Genomic DNA, 15,447 nt, shown 5'->3' with positions numbered 1-15,447 from the left:
TCTTATAATTTTTCAACGTAGTATATTCTTACGTGATTTCAAAGAAGTTGAAAGTTTATCAAATATTTGTCTTGGTAATTAGCCCAATCCCCAATTTCTCTTTCTAAAAACGAATAATTGCCCGGATGTTTCCTCTTCAACTCCTACTTAATCTTCATATTCTGATCTTTCCCACGCTTAAATAATCCACTCAAGCTTTTTCGTTTATTAATGTCACACCAACGATTGACACTCACAAACGATGTGATTCGTGCATTTTTAAGTGGCAACATTGAAATTAAATGGCGTATGGCTTTTAGTGCCGGGATTGTCAGAAGATAAGTTCGGCTCGCCAGATTCAGGTCATTTGATTTGACACACTTAGGCGACCTACATCCCCAGTGCCAGAGAAATTTACGAATTATGGTTAAAATTCCCGAGCCATCCAGGAATCGAACCCGGGACCCTTGTGACCAAAGGCCAGAACGTTAACCATTTAGCCATGGAGCCGGACAGTGGCAACGTTAATACACCTACATTGTTTCTACCCTGCATTCTTGTAAATAATACAAGATCTCTTTAAGTCCATGGGTTAATTAAATATTGAAGTTTTGCGTAGATTAATATTTTCATTATCACGCCAAATATTAAAGAATATATCCCCGGTGGAAAAGCGAAACCTCGTATATCAAAATTATTTTCTTGTCCATTATTCTCCTTAAGACTTGTCACAACTCCCAGCCAGATATGGATATGCAGTTCCTCAGAACAGTGTTCGTTGTGTATATTTTCCTATGAAATGGCGTATAGCTTTTAGTGCCGGGAGGGTCCGAGGACATGTTCGGCTCGCCAAAGGCAGGTCCTTAGATTTGACTCCCGTAGGCGACCTGCGCGTCGTGATGAGGATGAATGATGATGAAGACGACGCATACAACCAGCCCCTGTGCCAGCGAAATTAACCAATTATGGTTAAAATTTACGACCTTGCCGAGAATCGAACCCGGAACCCCTGTGACCAAAGACCAGCATGCTAACCATTTAGCCATGGAGCCGGACATTTTCCTATGCTAGATCTAAAGAAAAATGAACCATAAACGCATTATTCTGTAGGAGTGCGTAAATACGTCAGGTAAGCTAAATTCCTACCGTACGGTACAGTATGGTCCATTTTTATACAGATTAGCATACGAAAATGTACACAACGAAAATTGTTATGACCAATAGATTTAACTGCGTTTAGTCTTTAAATATCGAGCTTTACCGCCATCTAGTAGACTTCACTTATAATTAGACAGAGACATTAGGCTCTAAAACAGGCACTTGAGGTGCCAAAAATAGTTTCTTATACATCTGTATTTAGGTTTATAAAATATAAAATAGGCACTAAAATATGCAAAAGAGTGAAACTAACATAACGAGGTGATCAATTAGTGATCAATTTATAAAATAATCCAATACACATTTCACACTTAAATTGAAAAATGTATTTTCCTCATTCTTATTCTTAACAATTTCCGTAGATTTCCTCACGGTAGATGAAAATGACTTTGTCTAGTTTTTATAGAGAATTTCTAGCCTTTCGTCACTCAGAATAAACTTACGAGCCGTAACATGCTATATCGACTGAAGAAACGGAACAAGATTTTAGATTTGGAATGTGATCAACTGTAATTCAATTCCACCTTCGTTTCCTTCCCATTAAAATGTTAACGGCAGTTGGTTAATATTTTCAGACCAGTGTTTTTCTGCATCACCTTGACCGAACTATTTTTCCAAAGATCTCTTATGAGCTACGTCCTACGGCCAGAGTTTCTGACACTTACAGGGAGCTTTATGATTCTTGCATGGAATGGTTGTTGTCGGGGGCGATCCCAGGATTGTATGATTAAGACAGTAAAACTTGCACGAGACTAAAGACGGAATGGTGGCCTTGTTTTTGTGGGGATTCGAGATAATGAGAAAATTCTTTCGAGTATGGAACTGCCTATTAAATGAGGAAGAGTAGGTAAAAATGTCATTAAATACTACTCTCTGCTCACTGCCACCTAACACAAACTATTTAATGTAATTTGTGGAGATTCTGCGTAAGAATTCGCGGTTCATTGAACACGACAAACTGGTGACAATCTGCTACTTGTAATGGTTAATATTATTACATTGCTCCCTTCCTTTAAACAGAACATAAAAATATCTGGAATCCACACTGCTTATTCCGGGCAAGTGACACAATCCTATCTCTGACTCTGTGAAGTTTTCTCGGTATGTAGCTGGTTCCGTGAAAGTATCACTCCTGGGAAGAGTCACACTGTGCAAGTGTTCCGAACCGTGCGGTTTCCATACCCGGGAAACTTTACATAGGAAAGTAACAAGTTGTTATCCGTCTTGGAATGTAAGCAGTACGGACTGTTAAGAAACAATGGTAGAGAACTGCTGAAATATAAACCAACTTCTTCAAAATAACGTTCTTCTTCCTACCATTATTCCCGCACTATGGTGGCGTCCGCTTGTCGGCACGTCCGTCTCCAGTTGGCCCGATCCGAGGCATCCTCACGGGTAATGCTCACACCATGTCCTCCCAGATACCATCCATTCACCACTTCTTCAAAACGAAACAGAGCTTTAAAATAGTCTCTAATGCCAAATAGGCCGTTTTAGGCACTATAAATCATCCTTACTTTGACCTAATAGATTTTAAGTAAAACATCATTTTGCCTAACTTCCACTGTCTACTTATAATACAATAATACAATCTTCCCAGGGCGCCAAACACCCCAAATCAGGGCCTGCTTATAGATTGTTTATATCTCCAAATATTTACGTTATTGGACAATCGCGTAAATGAAGGAATAACAGCTGTTTCCTCTTGACTCTTTCTCCAGAACTTGACTACTAAGTGATACATTTCTACACATTCATTCACAGCAAACTCTTCTTCGGTATCATCATACAAGTCAAACACATAATCGTTACCAAAAATGTCATATTCCAGCATGATTTGTCCACACATACAGCCATGTTGGAGTATGTAAGATATCTCTTGGTGCAAATAACAAGCATAGAATTACTGTGAAGCAAAGGCACACTGATACAGAGAATCGACTGTCAAATAACACCACCTCGTCATGAGCAACAGAAAGTGCGTGTCAAACTCTACTCCAAACTGGGGAAGAGCCCCATGCTTGAAATAGTTGCCTTGGTTGGAATGGTGAAAGGCATGTGTTCAGTTCTATGACTGGGGATTCATTCCTAATTATCATTCTAGAAAGTACGAGTATAATACACTCATATTCATAAAAACAAGAACACCTTGAAACACTAGAGATTGGAACTTCATATTCACAGACCATGTCCAATAGTATGTTCCAAAAAAATGATGAGCATTTGAACCATGTCGGCCTTCAGGTTCAAGGTCCACATCTATTTCTGCACGCAACACCACCGACTGGTTAAATGTGCCTACGGCTCTCGTTGTCGCTATAAACCTAAAGAAATGGATCAGTGTGACTTGAACAGACGTACAGGATGCGTCAGAGACGTATGCGAGAATCCTACCGTCAAACGACTGAGTTTAAAAGAGGGCGCATAGTTGGCATGAGTGAACGTGATGCATCCATGCGGGAAACTGCTGCTCGTGTGGGGCGAAGTGTGTTGGCAGTGCAACGGGTGTGTACAGAATGGTTCGAGAAGTTCGCAGAACACGACGAGATGAGACTGGTCACACCACCAAGACCACCCTCCGAGAAGATCGACACCACATACGAATGGCACTGCAGAACAGGTCGGCGTCCTCCTCGGCTCTGGAGCAACGGTGGAACAGTGTATCGCACACAATCAGGAGTGACAGTCCGCCTACCTTTGACTAACGTGTATAAACATGCTAGACTGCAATGGCACCGGGCGAGTTGGCCGTGCGCGTAGAGCGCGTGGCTGTGAGCTTGCATCCGGGAGATAGTAGGTTCGAATCCCACTATCGGCAGCCCTGAAGATGGTTTTCCGTGGTTTCCCATTTTCACACCAAGCAAATGCTGGGGTTGTACCTTATTTAAGGCCACGGCCGCTTCCTTCCAACTCCTATGCCTTTCCTATCCCATCGTCGCCATAAGACCTATCTGTGTCGGTGGGACGTAAAGCCCCCTAGCAAAAAAAAAACACTGCAATGGAGTATGGACCGGCTTCACGCGGGACAGGAAAGGCAGCATATAGTGTTCTTGCGCGACCATATGTTGCTGCACGAACAAGTGCCTTCTTGCTATCACTGGATGTCAGACTCTTGCCCTGGCTCGCCCGATAAACGGACTTGTCGCCAATCGGAAATGTGTGGGATATGGTGAAACGACTTGGTGTGGCGCTGTAACCCAATGCCAACCACCAAAGATGAACTGTGGAACCAGGTGAATGCAGCATTTCTGGCTGTACTCCAGGACGCCATTCGCGCCTATAGGCGTCGGTGCCATCACACATGGAACAAATTATCAGTGCAAATGGAGGACCCCGTGCCTACTAGGCAACAGGACACATGCTGAACCTAGGTGACTGAAATGCTAATCGTTTCTGCAGAACATGCTAATGAACATGTCCTGTGAATATGAACTTCGTATCTCTAGACTTTCGAAGTGCTCATTTTTTTATGAACATGCTAACAATTTTTTGCTAGTATTTTTAGGTCGCACCGACACAGACAGGTCTTATGGCGACGACGGAATAGGAAAGGATAGGAGTTGGAAGGAAGCGGCCGTGGATTAATTAAGGTACAACCACAGAAAACCATATTCAGGGCTGCCGACAGTGGGATTCGATCCTACTATCTCTCGGATGCAAGTTCAAAGCCACGTGCCCCTGACCGCACGGCCAACTCGCCCGGTTTATGAACTTGAGTGTAGTTCGGTGTTATACTTAATAGTGTACTAATCACGTTTCAAGTATTCTGAATATATAAGCCGGAAAAATTATTAGTACCATCAATATCGTCTTCATCAAAATAATTTACCCTTACGCAGGCACATCGTTTCAAATATAGCTCCTCTCCTTATTAACGTGCCTTTACACCACTTTTGTTTCAGTATAAACCTCGTTGATTACTACTTTTCTTAACCAGACCCAACCTACGGAGTGTAAATATTCTTCGACATCGCTCTATTTTGATTTGTAATTTCTACACGGCATCCATTCTTCAAAAATTTGTCAATACATCCAAGACAATAACAAAGTAATTCTTGTTTTAGATTTATGGATTGTTAACACTCACTTCCCTTATCCTTGATTCTCTCCCAAATGCATACGTTGCAAATGGTCCTGAGGTTCACTCATCCTACACCAAAAATGAGTACCACGTTAATTTCTGGGCGCAAAGGCGGGCGGGCGTAGAGGTTCTACCCCAGCAAGTGCCAAGGTTACAGATCGTGGAAGCCTTTACCTTCGAACCCTCCAAGGACCTTCATGGCCTGTATGGATATGACTTCGCTTTGCTTTACTTTTTTAAGCACATATTTTAAAATTTTAATGTTGCCACTTGCTCCCTTAGTTTGTGGTCTCCTCATACAGATTGCATCCAAATATTTTACGTGTGGACAAATTACGTTTGTATGTAATACAAAATTAATTATTTGTGCATCAAGACGTGAACGTTTTCCACTGATTAAATTTCCTGAGCAACTGAAAACCCTCCCGCTGTAGGTACACGTGGCGGGTATGTTGAGCATATTTTTCGCTACATAGGAAAGTAGGGGAATCTTTTGGGAATTATTTACCGCAGTATATTTTAGATTCCAATAAACCTTTTTTGAAAATACCCACCGACGTCATCATGCAGCTACACTAACGTACTGCGGCACACACACGTCGCATCGATAGCAAACTCCCATACACTCTTGTCAAGTCCGAAAGCACAAACCGGGCTCACGAAGTTTACCAGACTTAAGGAGAAACCCAGGTTTTCGTCCGCTGTGACTAGCGTCGTCAGTACGCGTGCTCTTGCTTTGCCGACGCACAAGCTAAGCTGCTTTGCTTGTTGTAGGGTAGCTTGGGGCAAACAAGTTTGAGGCAGAATTTATACACCTTTGGTCAGCTGCCAACTCCTGCGGGAAAGTATTAGTAAATAATTACCTATTTCCGTTCCGTAACTATAGCTGTGCATACGCACGCCTGTCTGACCATTTGGTATTGGTCGTGTAATCAGAGGGTGACTTTGAACCCCACCGTGTTTTCCTATCCTCACACAAGGATACATATGTAATTAAGGGCATGGTTGCCTCTTTCCTAGTCCTAACTCTCTTCTATTCCGCAGACACTGAAAACCTAAACGTGTTCGTGTATAATTAAAAACACAAATAAATATAAATAAACATCTTGTGAGGTAAAAGGTAATATCTACTGATCATTACAATGTTTTGTAAATTTCCAAAACTTCATTTTAATAGCCTCAGTATTCTAGACGTAGAGTAGTGCAATTTTTAGGTCAGCCATCCTATCACATACTCGTGGTAAACATTCCAGAATGTTTGAACGTGAGTGCTTATCTTAACTTTTACTTTCTTCTTAATATTCGTGACAGTTGAACTGGAATATGTATATTATATCGTACAGTGTAGTTTAGTCAAAAGAAAGTGATGATTGTGGTTTGAAGGGCTTAATAAGAAAATAATAGACTCCAAGCCATAGCTATGGTGGCATGAGCAGCAAGACTTGATATCCATCGAAATATATGTGTTCAGGTGGAGGTACTCAAGGACTAAAGAAAGAAGAAAAAAGAAACGGCTCCCTTAGGTTCGGGATCCCAGTCCGTGAAGGTCGGATGAGAACAAGAGTTGAAGAAGTGAGGTAACACAGGAATTTAATAATCTGCTGATGAATCGTGGAAACATTCAAGTCCCGGCGTATTCTAATGTTTGACCAGTACTATCGTGGGTGGGTCATGTGGGGAAGCACTTTGTGCTGTATGACCTTGAAGTCGCCCTAGCGGCGTCTTTGAAATATAGCACGAGGCCTCACAACCATCCAAGGTGATCGGCCTGATACACGCCGGATAAAGCGACCTCTTGTTCACCTCACTCAATTATTTCTTGTAGAGGAGAGGCCTAAAGGCAGCAACAGAGGCATGCGCCTTCTAAGCCTTCTACTAGGCCTGATCTATATTCCATCCCCAGGTAAGACCTCTATCGATGATAGATCCAAAGTTCTTCCCCTTGCTCTGCCATGGTAAGTCTGTGCCGAAGAAAGGGTATTAAAAATAAACATCAAAATAAATAAACATTCATGGACATATAGTAAATTTAGAACATGCTCTTCAGAATATTAGTAATAGTGATCAGTTATAACAATTTAATATTTCACTCGCTAAAAGAAATAAGAATGTTTCCCTACAAAAAACTCGACTTTATAACTGTCGGGTGCGAATCAATTCTCAGTATATTTTGTTGTTAAATCAGCCACTAATTTATCTAAAACGAAGTTAACCTGGATACTACAGGAATTCCTTCCGTAGCAAAGGCTTGCGGGGTTGTGATTTTATTATCTTATGCTTAACAAAAAGTGTAGCTACAACGGAGAATAAGAAAGGTATCATATAGTCTTCATATATCAATTGTATAACATACTGTTTATCTAAAATAAAAATACTTGTGCAGCTCGTCATGGGTCTTTGGCGTCACGAGATGACATCCTGGAAACCAAACGACCTGTAGGTATTAGTATGTTCTCAGGCCAGTGTGCCATAACCGGAATTTTCTAGTTTTAACTCAGAAATCTTCGTGTACCCAAACCTGAGAGAGGATTACAATATCTGTGTGAGCCAGTAGTGTAGTTAGAATCGGCCTAGTTGGGGGTGTTACAGTTACAAAATGATGATAGAGCACAGCGAAGGTGCTTGAGCGTCTATAATGTGCGCATGCGTGACTTGTAATTATAACGAAACTGAGAGAAGTGATTTATGTTGATATTAAGACTGCCACACACTACAAAACCTTTCATTAAAATACAGAACAAGAACAATACGAACACGGTAAGCAAATGGTATGTTCACTTTACAATCTAAAGTCATACATTCGAGGCTTTTTAGAAAATTGATTCAACAGATCTGTTGGTTCTACAATTATGTCGGTGATTGTTTATTTTAGTTTTTGTTTAGTTTCTCTTTGTAACAATTCCATGGGGTGTTCCCTAGTTTACAGTACCTCCCCTCACCAAGGATATGCCCCTTCTGAGAGCTGAAAATCGAACGGAAACAAAGACACGCAATCTTACATCACATCATGTAAAACGCCATCATATACCCCAGGACATTTTTTCAAACTGTAAACTACTACAAATGAGAAAAGGAACGCTCCAGGGACAGGGGTGAATTCAATTATTTAGTGAAATTATGAGGCCAGAAAATAAATTAGTTTACAGCTGTGCAGGCTTCTAACTCGATGGTTTATTTTTCTGAAGTTAGGTGGAAGTATTAAAATTTAAATGTGGAATAAATCTTCTTGCTTTTCCTTTAGTATATTCGAAAGCATTATTTACTCACTCTTTGCAATTTTTTACTGTTTCAAGTGAGAGAGCTCCCGGTGGAAGATAGAACAGACTTTTCATAAGAACAAGGATCACAATAAAGGCCTTCAACGTATCTGTTCGTGCAGAGAGCATATTAAAGCGATGTATTTCGTTTAACTAAAGAACAGAAACAACTCTTGCATAAATACTGGTATTTTTTTGGTGAAACAGGGAAACATTGACTTTAAAAACACAAGCCTGATGACTTTTAGCGCAGTACAAGCATCTTCTGTCCAAAGTTTACGAACTTTCATCCTTTGTTAAATGCTCTTCTTCCTAGGAGGAATATTGGATAAACTGCTACATGGAACATCTACTTACACATTTAGTTCTTCTTTCTTAAAGTCCTCGTAGAATTTACTTAAAACTAAATTCAAACTTTCTTCTTCAGGCTGCGAAAGCGCATGGGCCATATTGAAAGTACAATGTTTGAAAGTATAATTTATAAGCTTAAATATGGCTTCCTCTCCCCTTAAATATTTGTTTCTAACTTGTTCCAGCCCATTTATACAACTTTTACAACATCGTACGTGCTTTCATTGCCTTTCGGTCAACCAAACAGCACGTTGGATAAAATTGTGAATGTGAACCGGTTTAAGTGGTTGTGGCACATGAGGCGAATGGAAGATGGAAGGTCACGTGGATGAGACAAAATTTCAATCAAAGACAGCAAGAAAGGTATTGTGAGACTTAAAGAGGATGTATAGAATCAGTATTATTAAACAGTAAGCCTATATCTGTAAAGGGTGTGAAGGCCAATGGGAAAAAATCAGAAAGTAACATTCTACTTTTTGAAATCCCGACACTAAAGTGGATAGACTGGTTAGTCCAACGTCCAACTGCCTATGAGTCCAGGAATTAGAGGGTAGTTATTTCCTGCTGCAAGCCGAGTCTACCTCAGGATACGCGCTCACCAGGGGCGGAAGTCCGGTTTTGAAATATATAGACTATCTGACGTCAACTCACTTTCTCTGGGAGAACCCAGTACTTCTTCACCATCCAAGCTAGAAACGAGATCGCTGGCTGCAAATAGACGACTATGAAAGTCACTGATGGAGTCTTTCATGAATCAAATGAATAACTGTCTAAATGAAAAATAATGTATAAATCTAGATATTTTCAAACTGGGTATATAAATACCACAGTGAATGGGAGCACGTCGATTAGTGTTCTAAACGACTGATTGTCGCAGTTTAGAGAATAGACAGAATTACACGGTGTGCAAATGCTCCCAAAGTTCCTTTGCCAGAAGGATTACTATCTCGATAATTACCGTAGAATTGAACCAAGGACCAAGGGGGAAGTTTTCATTCCCCTTCCTGAAGGGAAGGGGCGGGCCACCTAGAAGATAACGCCTTCTCTCTGGCCAGGAGTCAATTTAATCTAGACCTGTAATGGTTGCATGTGTGAAGCAAGAAGACACAGCCGTGTTCTGACAATATTTGAAGAGTTTAAAGGTATCTGAGTACCTGGAGATAGACTCTTCTAATCAAAGTCAACTTTCCAACAATATTCTGTTGATTGTATTGGAACGTCACTTAAGATTTTGTATTTACCCACAAACTACTTGTAGTCTGCATGATTCACGCGAGCCCTAGCCTTGTGTGAAACTCGCTATCTGCAGTGGACTGCCATCTAGCGGCATTCACAGTACTCAACTTGTTCTCGTGATCTTCGTTCATATGTATATACGCCGACCGGTTTTTGTTTTGATTATTGTGATTGTCGAAGGTTGTCGGCGTGAAAAGATTCGTCCTCATCGCTGCTGTTGAAAAATATATTGAAAATTAAGTAAAGAAGAAGCAGGAGTCATGGTCTACGACACTGGATGAAACACTCGCCAACCGACGAGAGGCAATATCGTGGTTTCTTTTTTTTCTCTTATTCTATGTTCGGCGAGTCCGTAATGTAATTTTTCCTAAATCGCTGACTAAATATATAACATATATAAAACTGCATTTAACTTGAAAATTATGAAAATTAACATTCATTAAATAAAATACACAATCGTCGAACCCTGTACTCACACTTACTTGTTACCTGCTTACTTACACATACGTTATTTGAAGGGCGCCAGCTGCCACTCAGTGCAGCAGTAATAGAATGAGACTCTTGATTATCTCTAAGGTGTGGGGTAATAAGCTTACTTTTGACAACATACCATATAAGTTCCGGGAAAAGGAGATTGGCGTTCGGTTTCCCCATTAATTTAGAGGTTAAGATATTTTACTGTCATTGAAATAAAACTATGAATTCGTTTGATAGAACAAAATATATTCTTTAAATAATATATAAAAAATAGCGAGTCTTGTTGCGATAAAACAGATGAGAGTATGAAATTATGACATTGCAACTGAAAGAAACTAGGCATGAACATGAATTCTTCTTGACCGGACATTTAACAATTTATACGAAATATTTCCCTCACTGATTCACTTGACTGTACCTTCAACACTTTGAGAGTAATTACGACGTATTCCTTTGATCTGGTGTTTACTGTAGATGTGTCACGCCTAACTTGGTGATACATCCTTGTGACTGCTTCTTCTCCATATCATCTGACTTCTTTGTAAGTCAATATGGTATTACCTCATGGGAGGTGGTATCCCTCTCTGACTCCATGGTAAGCCCTTGCGTCCGTGTCTTCAACTAAGTGACCGACCAACCTTTGGCCTCACTCTCTCAATGACCGATGATTAATGGCTCACTGAGTCTTCTCCATCTCTCGTTCACACTCGTTGACTGACCGACTGAGGCCTCTTCATCTAGTAGACTTCTTCACTGTTCAGCTTCCGTTTAAATAATGACTGTTCACTTATCCATTTTGACTTCTTCACTGTACTGCTTCCGTTTAAATAATGACTGTTCACTTATCCATTTTGACTTCTTCACTGTACTGTTTCCGTTTAAATAATGACTGTTCACTTATCCATTTTGACTTCACTGTACTGCTTCCGTTTAAATAATGACTGACGCTACAGTATGCACCTACCTTTTATAGACGTTGCATGGCACACCTACGCAATCTCCAGAAATAACAATGACATACTCCCACAACGCCTCAAACTGTTGCATGTAATGGTGAAATGCCCTGGGGCTCCCTAAGAAACTCAAAGGAACAGAGCTCAGTGCTAAGTGAGTACGATGACGTAGCCATGACGTGGCGATGACTTTGCAGAATCGCCAGCATTATTGCACAATGTAACGATGCCATATCCAACATCTGATATATAACAATTCTCACTGTACATGTACAGTATTGAGTGTTATTTTACACACACGTATATATGCATACATCTAAGTACAATCCTGCAAGCAACAAGCATTGTAAAATTGAAATGAATAAGAATTATAACAAAATAATAGTAATTTCAGAGATAAAATAATAATAATAATAATACTGACATAATAATAATAATAATAATAATAATAATAATAATAATAATATCACAGATGCAATGATAATAATAAAATACAGATATTACCTTGTAACGGGATTTGAACCGTTACAGTAAGTACTGATAACCCAAAATTTTGAACTGGGGACTGGATTAACTTGAAGAAATGCATTCTAACTGAAAGTGGAACTGTTCTTTGATCGTTGGAAGGGGAAACATTCTAAATTATATTGTGCATGATCTTTCTCTAACGATACGATTTACATTTGAATATGTTTCTAGATGATGTTATACATTATCACTTCGTAATAACGTTATGATTTAAGTTATTGGAGTTCCTTTAATGTAAGATTTTGGCAATGTTTATGCATATTAATTAATTCCGAACAAGTTATGTTGTGCTTTTCATCTCAAAATTAAAATTAGATGCAAGTGCAAAAACCGATGTTATTCACTGACTGTGACATCTAAAAGGCATTTTTCTATCATTATATTATGGGTGAGTTTATTCTTAATGTCTTTTAATTTTTTGAGTGTGTCAATGGTTCATCCTGGGATAAAGTTAGTTAGTGAGTTGAAAGCGGTTTTTCTTACTACCTCGGTTGTTGATGCGCAGCGATTTTCTTTCTCGGGTCATGTGACCCCGTTACCATGACTGCAACTTGTAAACATTGCTGTGATGGAAGCTCTCTGTTATGAGCTGAGAGCTGACGGGCGTTCTCTGTGTTGTGAGTATTATTTGTGCTTGTCAAGGATATGATGTTGATTTGTTATGCGAATGGGAAAATTGTTGAGTCAACCGAGAGATTTGTGTTAAGGGTTTAACGTTCATTTTCTTACAGGTTTCGTTCTTGCTGATTCTTAATTTCTGAATTTATTTCATTTCTGAGTATTATCCTTTATGGAACTTGTGCTGGTGAAATATTGTATGGAGGTATCTCTTTAAGTAACCAGAGATAGTCTTGTAAGACATCGTTTTCCCCTCTTGTGCTACAGTCAAGTTTTAAGAAATCGTTTTCCCCTCTTGTGCTACAGTCAAGTTTTATTTCTTGGTTCATTAACTTACTGTAATTTGCTTAGTTTAGTTCTGGGATCCCAAGGTCTGAATAATGGTTTCCTTTAATTTCTTTGAACGAGATCTCGCACATTTTACCTTGTATTATTCCAAAAGAATTATACTAGTGAAAGACTTTAAAAAAATCCTATTACATTCCTAATTTCCTTTAATTCGTTGTTTTTATTTTTGTCAGTAGTAACTTATTTTACTTAGTAGTAATTTATTTATTCTTTATCCACCTGACCTTGGTGGGCCCTGGTATTTTCCACGGGTTGCTACGACCTTCTATTGGGAATTTCCTTGTTCACACTGCCCATGGTCGTGCAAATACTATCGTGCTATACCTCTTCGAAAGTACGCGATAGTGTTAGAGAACTCATCTCAACGATTCCAAGCAAATTTATTGTCATCCATTACGCTTGTGGAAATGGCACGCGTTTACTTTCCTGGAGACGCATAGGCCTACCATTAGTATCAACAGAGCAGATCCCTAAGATTTAATGAAAGTACCCAGGTAACGTATTCATAAGGAAAACGTAATAATGGAGGATAGTCTATTATCGTATAGATAGCATGTAGAGTGTCGGCCTCCGGATTCCATGATAGCGGGTTCAAACCCGGCAGAGGTAGTCGGATTTTTGAAGGATGGAAAAAAGTCCATTCGGCACTCCATGTCGTACTATGTCGGCATGTAAGAGATCTCTGGTGACACATTTGGTGTTTACCCGACAAAATTCATTAAATCTCAGCCATGGACGCCCAAGAGAATTTCGGTTTACTCCGTCTGCCATCTAGTGAGCCTCTAGTAAAACGGAACGTCGAAATTGACGAGCAGACAGCCAGATGGCGTCAAATTGAAATGTCTGCAAACGGTAGCTGAGGCCATACTATTATTATTATTATTATTATTATTATTATTATTATTATTATTAATAATAATAATAATAATAATAAAACATTCAGTTGAGTAATGTATCTGTCGAATGATGAAGGGGCAATGTACCTGTCCCTTACCTCCAGGCCCGGGTCCATGGCTAAATGGTTAGCGTACCGGCCTTTGGTCTAATTGGTCCCGGGTTCGATTCCAGGCTGGTCGGGTATTTGAACCTTAATTGGTATATTCCTCTGACTCTGGGTGTGGTGTTTTTGTGTGCCGCATTCAGTCATATAATGCATCATTGTTAGGGCCCCATCATAATAGACACGAAGATAGCCTGTAGACGTCAGTTCGAAAGTAATGTACCAGGCCTCTCCGGAGGCCATATGCCTTGATTATTATTACTGAAGGCTTTCGGTTCTATTCTCCTCCCCTACAAAGACTTCAATTCTGCAGCGATGGCTGGAAGTGCAGGGTTTAGTCGGTCACGCGAGGTCCCTTAATAAACTTTTTGATATAAGAGACAACTGAAAACGCCAACGAAACAAAGCAGTACGACTGTGTATGTCAATATGCCGAACACGTTTCCAACCATATTCCCGAATGCACTTCCGGGAATGATATTATCACGAAACCTTTAAATCGAATTGAAGTTGTCTTCTAACCACTCTTCTTAAATCTATTTAGGTCTACCTGATGTATTAATAAAATACAATTCAAATATTGGTAATATATCTATATGAGATTATTTAAAATGTAGCAATGGACAGTGAAATTAAAATAATCAATTATATAAGGGTTATAATATCCCAAATTCTGTCATTCGACAACAAACCTCAAAGTTTGAGTTATGTGATTAGCGACACATCATTTAAAATGTAGTGGAACGGTAAAATCGATCGAGGAAGGAATGCAGCGCGACAGACGATCGCGAGCAGCTTGGGAATATGTGACAAGACCACATAAATCTTGAAGGTGTCCTTTCCTAGCGTTTAGTCCCGCATAAGTTCAGGGTCCGCTTACATAACTCTTGAAGGTGATTAACCCATAGTATCATAACGTCCCCCCCAGAGGGGTGAGTTAATTCAGTAATTCATTTGTGAAATATTCGAAGCTTAAGTGTTAAAATTATGTTTGTTTCAACAATATAAGGGTCATTTAGGTTGTCGTGTTGGTTGCATGAAGAATATAGCTGTGCAAATCTGTGTCAAAAGGTAACTGAGGACTATGCCTTTTAGAAATATTCCCATTGTCAATATCGAAAATTGGAAGAGGTCTACGGGGAAATGCTGAAGCTAAACTCAATGCGATTACTCGGCCTGACAAAGAAATGGAAAAACCCAGAAGAGGAGTAGAAAACGAAATTAAACTTTACGTGTTGAGAGGGTAGGTGAAGTTATTTCAGTGATTACAAAATCGAGTCAAATTTACAAAGAATTTGGCTCTACGAGTCCCATCTCTGGCCTAGATACACGCACTGATTCGACTGAGATGTGTATCTTAAAGCAGAATTCTCTCCTGAGGCAAGCTGGCCCAAACTTTTGCAACTGGTCCTTGATATCCAGGATACTGACGCTAGGATGGAGTTGACGTCCGAGCTGGTC

Source organism: Anabrus simplex, chromosome 1 (assembly GCF_040414725.1).
Source record: "Anabrus simplex isolate iqAnaSimp1 chromosome 1, ASM4041472v1, whole genome shotgun sequence".
Taxonomy (NCBI): Eukaryota; Metazoa; Arthropoda; class Insecta; order Orthoptera; family Tettigoniidae; genus Anabrus; species Anabrus simplex.
The sequence above is the reverse complement of the archived record's forward strand: the minus strand, read 5'-3'. Positions refer to the sequence as shown.